The sequence below is a fragment of the Mus caroli genome, unplaced genomic scaffold, assembly GCF_978045245.1.
Source record: "Mus caroli unplaced genomic scaffold, Mus_caroli_1 scaffold_14, whole genome shotgun sequence".
In the NCBI taxonomy this organism is placed as follows: domain Eukaryota; kingdom Metazoa; phylum Chordata; class Mammalia; order Rodentia; family Muridae; genus Mus; species Mus caroli.
The window spans coordinates 58892562-58900879 of NW_028227269.1; positions in this window are offsets into that span (position 1 = coordinate 58892562).

Consider the following 8318-nt stretch of genomic DNA (forward strand, 5'->3'; position numbering starts at 1 on the left):
CCTTATAGCTAAGAAGCTACTGGTAATTGATGGCTGCATGGAGAGAGAGAGAGAGAGAGAGAGAGAGAGAGAGAGAGAGAGAGAGAGAGAGAGAGAGAGAGAGCGCTCTGTTCAAAGGTGTTGCCTTTGGAGTGCTTTAGTATATATGTCTAAGTTGAGTTACATACAAGGAGCACTGAATAAACACAGTAGGTTTTAAAAAAATGAGGACATGAAGTTGTGAGAGAAAAGTGGAAGAGGGGCTAGGGAATGAACTGGAGCAAAGGTAATGGAGAAGAATTTCATTCAAATGCATGCATTATGGTATTATCAAAAATTTAAAGGACTAAACAATATATGCACATTCACACAGAGTGTGTATGCAATAAAGTTTCTTTGTAACCTTTAAAATTCCTTTTTAACATACCCAGACATTAATTACATTTTTATTAATTTTAAGCATAACATAATTAAAATCTTGCAGTTCACTCTACATTGTAATAAAAGTTGATCATTAACAATAAATAAAGTAACATCCATTTGATATGGTTTCTACACTTGGAATGCACAAAACAATAGTAATTTTAAAGCCAATAAATATTACAATATAATTTTATCATGCTTTTTTATTTTCAGATTCTACAGTGTTTAAAATAAAATTTTATTTAACCCTAGTGACACTAGATTATGTTATTGTATGTATTTCTAAAGCAATAAGACAACTGCAAGTATTTTTTTATTGGGTATGTATTTCATTTACATTTCCAATGCTATCCCAAAAGTCCCCCACACGTTCCCTCACCCACTCCCCACCCACTCCCTACCCACCCACTCCCACTTCTTGGCCCTGGTGTTCCCCTGTACTGAGGAATATAAAGTTTGCACAACTAATGGGCCTCTCTTTCCACTGATGGCCTACTAGGCCATTTTCTGATTCATATGCAGCTAGAGACATGAGCTCCAGGGGAGTACTGGTTAGTTCATTTTGTTGTTCCACCTAAAGGATTGCAGATCCCTTTAGCTCCTTGGGTACTTTCTCTAGCTCCTCCATTGGGGGCCCTGTGATCCATCCAATAGCTGACAGTCAGCATCCACTTCTGTGTTTGTAGGCTCCAGCATAGTCTCACAAGAGACAGCTCTATCGGGGTCCTTTCAGCAAAATCTTGCTAGTATATGCAATGGTGTTAGCTTTTGGAAGATGATTATGGGATGGATCCCCAGATATGGCAGTCTCTAGATGGTCCATTCTTTCGTCACAGCTCCAAACTTTGTCTCTGTAACTCCTTTCATGGGTGTTTTTTCCCCAATTCTAAGAAGGGGCAATGTGGGATGCCTGACTTGCCAGCAAGTAAGACGCCACAGCAGGATCCTTCTGCAACACGTTTATTGGGCTGTGCATTGACTGTGTAGGCAAAAGACCCCGAGCCCTAGACCTCTCACTCTTATATACTATCAGTTCCCATCCACTCACAACAGGCCACATCACCTCACCAGGTACGCAGCTTCAGCTAATCAGGGCAGCAGTGGCATATCTCCATCAAAATGGCTTCGCCAGTCACCTGGTACACCTGCGCAGCTCTCACGATGTTTGTGGTTTATATGAGGAAGTCAGGTGCAAGTCATACAACTTAGCTGCAGTCCCTGGCGCCTTTGGAACTGCCGCCACACCCGCTCCCCACAGGCAAAGTGTCCACACTTTGGTCTTCTTTCTTCTTGAGTTTCATGCGTTTAGAAAATTGTATCTTATATCTTGGGTATCCTAAGTGGCTGGGCTAATATCCACTTATCAGTGAGTACATATTGTGTGAGTTCCTTTGTGATTGGGTTACCTCACTCAGGATGATGCTCTCCAGGTCCATTCATTTGCCTAGGAATTTCATTAATTCTTTCTTTTTAATAGCTGAGTAGTACTCCATTGTATACATGTACTACATTTTCTGTATCCATTCCTCTGTTGAGGGGCATCTGGGTTATTTCCAGCTTCTGGCTATTATAAATAAGGCTGCGAGGAACATAGTGGAGCATGTGTCCTTCTTACCGGTTGGAACATCTTCTGGATATATGCCCAGGAGAGTTATTGCTGGATCCTCCAGTAGTACTATGTCCAATTTTCTGAGGAACTGCCAGACTGATTTCCAGAGTGGTTGTACAAACTTGCAATCCCACCAACAATGAAGGAGTGTTCCTCTTTCTCCACATCCTGGCCAGCATCTGCTGTCACCTGAATTTTTGATCATAGCCATTCTGATTGGTATGAGGTGGAATCTCAGGGTTGTTTTGATTTGCATTTCCCTGATGATTAAGGATGTTGAACATTTTTTCAGGTGCTTCTCTGCCATTCCGTATTCCTCAAAGATTAAGTGACCATAAGTGTGTGGGTTCATCTCTGGGTCTTGATTCTATTCCATTGGTCTACTTGTCTGTCGCTATATCAGTACCATGCATTTTTTTTTTTATCACAATTGCTCTGTAGTACAGGGTTAGGTCAGTCATGGTGATTCCACTAAAAGTTCTTTTATCCTTGAGAACCGTTTTTGCTATCCTAGGTTTTTTGTTATTCCAGATGAATCTGCCAATTGCCCTTTCTAATTTGTTGAAGAATTGAGTTGGAATTTTGATGGGGATTGCATTGAATCTGTAAATTGCTTTTGGCAAGATAGCCATTTTTACTATATTGATCCTGCCAATCCATGAGCATGGGAGATCTTTCCATCTTCTGAGATCTTCTTTAATTTCTTTCCTCAGAGACTTGAAGTTCTTATCATACAGATCTTTCTCTTCCTTAGTTAGATTCATGCCAAGGTATTTTATATTATTTGTGACTATTGTGAAGGGTGTTGTTTCCCAATTTCTTTCTCAGCCTGTTTATCCTTTGTATAGAGATAGGCCATTGACTTGTTTGAGTTAATTTTATATCCAGCTACTTCATTGAAGCTGTTTATCAGGCTTAGGAGTTCTCTGGTGGAATTTTTATGGTCACTTACATATTCTATCATATCATCTGCAAAAAGTGATATTTTGACTTCTTCCTTTCCAATTTGTATCCCCTTGATCTCCTTTTGTTGTCTAATTGCTCTGGCTAGGACCTCAAGTACAATGTTGAATAGGTAGGGAGAGAGTGGACAGCCTTGTCTAGTCCCTGATTTTAGTGGGATTGCTTCCAGCTTCTCACCATTTACTTTGATGGACAACTGCAAGTATTAAGGGGATGTATTTTGGAATGGAAAAAGTCAAAGTATTTTTATCTTTAAAAGATATGATATTATACATAAATGATGCCCAAAAATTCTACTGGGAAATTCTACAGCTGATAAACACCTTCAGGGAACTCAAGAAAAAAGAACCTGAACGATTTAAAACATCATATCTTTGAAAAAAGAAATTGAAAAAGATATCAGAAGATGGAAAGATCTTCCATGCTTATGGATTGGGAGGAAGAATATAGTAAAATGGATATCCTACCAAAATCAATCGACAGGTTCAATGAAATTCCCATAAATTTCCACCACAATTCCTTACATATCTTAAAAGCCCAATTCTTAACTTCATATACAAACACAAATAACTAAGGTAGCTCAATCAATCTTTAACAATAAAGGTCCTCATGTAGGTGTCACCATTCTAAACTTTATGTGAAGATATGATAGCAGAGCTATCCTAATAAAAATGCAAGAAATATATATGTTGAGTAATGGAATTGAAATGAAGAACCAGGCCGTGATAACCAAGCTATGACCAATACACATATGGACACCTAATTTTTTAATAAAGAAGATAGAAATACCCACTAGAATAAATCCAGTATCTTTAAAAAATGGTGCTTGTCCAAAAAGCATGTCTACATGTAGTAGAAAACAAATGGATACATACCTATCAGCTTGTACAAAGCTCAACTCCAAATAGATAAACATAAAACCAGGTATACAGAACGTGATAAGAGAGAAGGTAGGGTGTTGTCTTCTAGTTATTTTCACAGAAAAAGGCTTTCTGAACAGTCACTGTTAGCTTAGGTACTAAGAGCAACAGTTAATCAATGTCACCTCATAAAATGGAAAGGCTTCTGTCAAAAAAGAACAGTGTCATTTGGACAAATGAAAGAAGCCTACAGAAAAGATTTTTATCAACTCAACATAAGTTAGACTACTAATATCCAAAATATATAAAGAAATCAAGAAAAAAACACACACACACACACGCATGTGTGGGTATATACATATATATATATATATGAATTATATAAATAATTAAAATGGGGGAAAGGTCTAAATAGAACTTCCATTAGAGAAAATACCAATGGTTGAGGAACACATAACAAAATGTTAAAGTTTCTTAGGTGTCAGAAAATTCAAATCAAAATTATTTGATATTTTATCTTTTTACTATTATAATGGCTAAGATCATTAACACAAATAACATCTTATGTTGATGACGATGTGGAGTAAATTGAACACTCCTCCATATCTGATGGGAGAGTCAGCATATACAGACACTATGAAAATTAATATGAAGAATAGAAAGTGATCTCCCTAAAAATCCAGCTATACCACCCCTGGGATCATATCCAAAGGACCCTTTAAAATACCACTAAAATACTTGATTACCAATGTCCATTCACAATAGCCAGAAACAGGAAACAACCTATATGTCCTTCAAAAGATGAGCAGGTGTAGAACATTTGTCACATTTCCAAAATAGAATAATTCTCAGTTCTTTAAAAATTGACATCATGGTATCTGGAGGCAAATGGATAGAACTAGAGAATAATCATCCTGTATGAGGTAACCCAGAATGAAGAAAATAAATATGTTGTATATTCATTTGTGTGTGTGTGTGTGTGTGTGTGTGTGTATGTATGCTTTAAATAAATTGTATTATATAATTTTCCTGAATCTCTATGTCTACTCTATATGATAATTTGAAGAGTATTGGTGTTAGCACTTCTTTGAAAATCTGATAAAACTCAATGTTGGAAACATCTGATCCTTGGGGATTTTAGCTTGGAGACTTTGAATTACTCTGCCTATGTCAGTAGTGCTTATACGTGGTTTTTAATTGCTTATCTTATGTTGATCAAAATTTGGGAAGTTTTACCTATATTAAAAACTATCCGTTTATTTTAGATTTTCTAATTCCTTAGAGTACAGGTTGTTAATGTATGTCCTTAAGAGTCTCTAGATTTGCTCAATATTGGTTGTTATGTACATATTTTCTTTTCTTTCATTTTTATTTTTTATTTTTATTTATTTAATTTTTGGTTTGTTTTTTTGAGACAGGTTTTCTCTGAGCAGCCCTGGCTTTCCTGGAACTCACTCTGTAGACCAGGTGGCCTCAAAATCAGAAATCTGCCTGCCTCTACCACCCAAGTGCTGGGATTAAAGGGAAGCACCACCACTGCCTGGCTTATTCTATTTATTTATTTATTTATTTATTTATTCATTTATTCATTTATTCATTTATTCATTTACTAATTTATTGTTATTTGGGGTTTTTTATTTCTGCCTTTTACTTAAGTTGTTTGAGGGACTGGCAGTCATCCTGATTTCCTCAAAGAATCAATTCATTGCTCCCTTGATTTGTTGTATTGTTTCAGTTTATTTGTTTGTTTCTATTTCATTGATTTTTGCTTTTGATTATTTTTTCCATCTCTTTCTCTGGGATGAGAATCTTTTTTTTTCTAGAGCTTTCAGTTGTGCTGTTAAGTTGCTTGTATAAGGTATCTTATTAGTGCCTTGAACTTGCTTGTGAGAACTGCTTTCATTGTGTTCAATAAGTTTAGGTATGTTGTAGATTAATTTTTGTTATAGAAAAATTTTAGGTTTTTCCCATGACTTCTGTCTTGACTCATTTTACATTTAATGAATAGTTGTTGAATTTTCAACAGTTTGTAAAGTTTCTGTTATTTCTATTGTTCATATTCAGCTTTAATCAATAGCAGACTGATAGGCTGCAGAATGTTATATAAATTTTCTTGTATCTTATTTTCTATTTGTATAATTTCTTGTAAATATATGTTAGATTGATTTTGTTATAGCATCTGTTAGTTTCAGCATTTCTCTGTTTATTTTTTATTTTTTAGATGGCATTTCTATTTGTGTGATTTGAGTATTTAAGTCTCCTATGGAAGGTATTTTCTTTCAAATATCACTGAGAATAGCAATATTAGAAGGTGTGGCTTTGATGGAATAAGTGTAGTTTGTCAGGAGAAGTGTGCCACTACTGTGGGTGGACTTTGAGGGTTTATATGTGCAAGCTGTGCCAAAAAAAGTATGGCAATTAATTCTTTCTGCCTGCAGATTCAAGTGGAGAATTCTCAGCTGCATGCCCAATACTGTGTCTGCTTGGAGGTACCATACTTCCCACCATGATAATGGATTCCAAAGACACTTTGGACTTCTATAGACTATGGAGAATTTTAAAGTTAGATTTATTGTATTTCTGGATTATGGTATGGCTACATGCCTATAGGGAGTATAATGTGGTGGTCTTAAAGTAAATGGCCCCCATACATTAAGAGGGAGTGAAACTATTAGGAAGTATTACATTGTTGAATTAGATGTTTCTTTGTTGGAGGAATTGTGTCGCTGTAGGTGCACTTTGAGACTTCAGTTGCTCAATACTAAGCAGTGTTGCAATCATTTTCTGCTGTCTGAAGATAGTAATCTCAAGTGCCTCTTCAGTACCATGTTTGCCTGAACGTTGTCATGGTATTGACATTTTTTACACTGGTGTCTAGGCATCCAAGATTGGGAAGATTAAAAGTTTACGTGCTGATATCTGGTTTTGTGTCTGTTGAGTGAATGAATGTTTTATTCCTTGGTTTATGCTTTATCCCAAATTGCACTATAAAATGATATTCTACACAAACTAGAACACTTAAAATATAAAAAATAATGATTGCAGTTTTGATTTGTAGACACTTATACTATGCTAACTACAATCTCAACCTACACATCAGTTTGATCCCTAAAAAATATCTTTATCATAGAGGTGAGTATTAGCATCATTCAAAATGTTATCAATAATTTTTATGCCCACAAGTTCATGAAAACACAAAATTACCTTATAGTAAAATAATAAACACAGCAGAAGGTGAATTATTGTTATATCTTAAATCATAGAAGAACATTGAGAAAATGCTAAATGAAAAAGAACAACAATTGAAGACTGTACATGTATATGGTTCTTTTGTATCTACTGCCAATAACAGGAACATCTATAACTATGGGGAAATCTTAATTGCTTAAATTATTCAGTCAGGAAAAGAACAAGGTACACAGTGAGTATGAAGATTCTTCTGAGGTAATTTAAAAACTTTGTAAATTAGCTGGTGATTAGTACATATGCCTGTTAATGTAAAAATAAACATTTAATTTTATACTTCAAAGAGCTATATTTAATGCTACATAAATTTATTTAGCAAGTATTAAACTTGTTTTAGTGGACAGTGTTTGTTATGGTATATGGGCTAATTCATCTACCATCTTAATGTTTTGCCACTTACAATCCTATATAAATCACAGCCATTCATGGAAGATCTAAGTTTATAAACTTGCATGTCTCAGATATATGATTTTTGGTTATGTTGGTTAAGTGATGCCAAAATATATCCTGTATATAAAATAGTTCAAAGTATAGGAAGATTTCAAAGCTATTAAAATATAAACTGTATCTGGCTCAACTTCTTCTATTCTATCTCTTACCTCAGTTATTAAACCAGACATTGTTATTCAATTTGAATTATCATCAAAATGTGGTGACTCGGGTATCCACAGAACTGTTACAATCAAAGTGCTGGAGGTTTAGAAGAGAATAGAATAAGTCAGACACACTTATTTATGTAACTGTAATTTTAAGGGCCAGTATTTTGAAATCAAAATTTGTATTAAAAATAAGAAATAGAAAATAATACTGTTTTGCAAAACAAATTATTAATGTCAGTAACATTTGTACTTCTAAAGGCACTTGGCTTCTATGGCCTCTATTTCAAGGGTTGTGATTTGACCAAATGGTTAGGTGTACATGTATTTATTACTGTATTTGACTGAATCTGGGTATGGTATATAAATTTAGGGGATATTATACATTGGTTGCTAAGAGCCACAGTAAATTTACATAACACAATTATTTTTTTAATTTAATTTTATTTTTTTGAATTTATAATTTTTATTAGACACTTTCTTTATTTACATTTCAAATGTTATCCCCTTTCCTAGTTTCCCCTCCGAAAATCCCCTATCCCTTGTCCTCCTCCCCCTGCTCACCAATCCACCCACTCCTGCCTCCTTGCCCTGGCATGGCAGTCCCCTCTACCAGGGCATAGAACCTTCCCAGGACCAAGG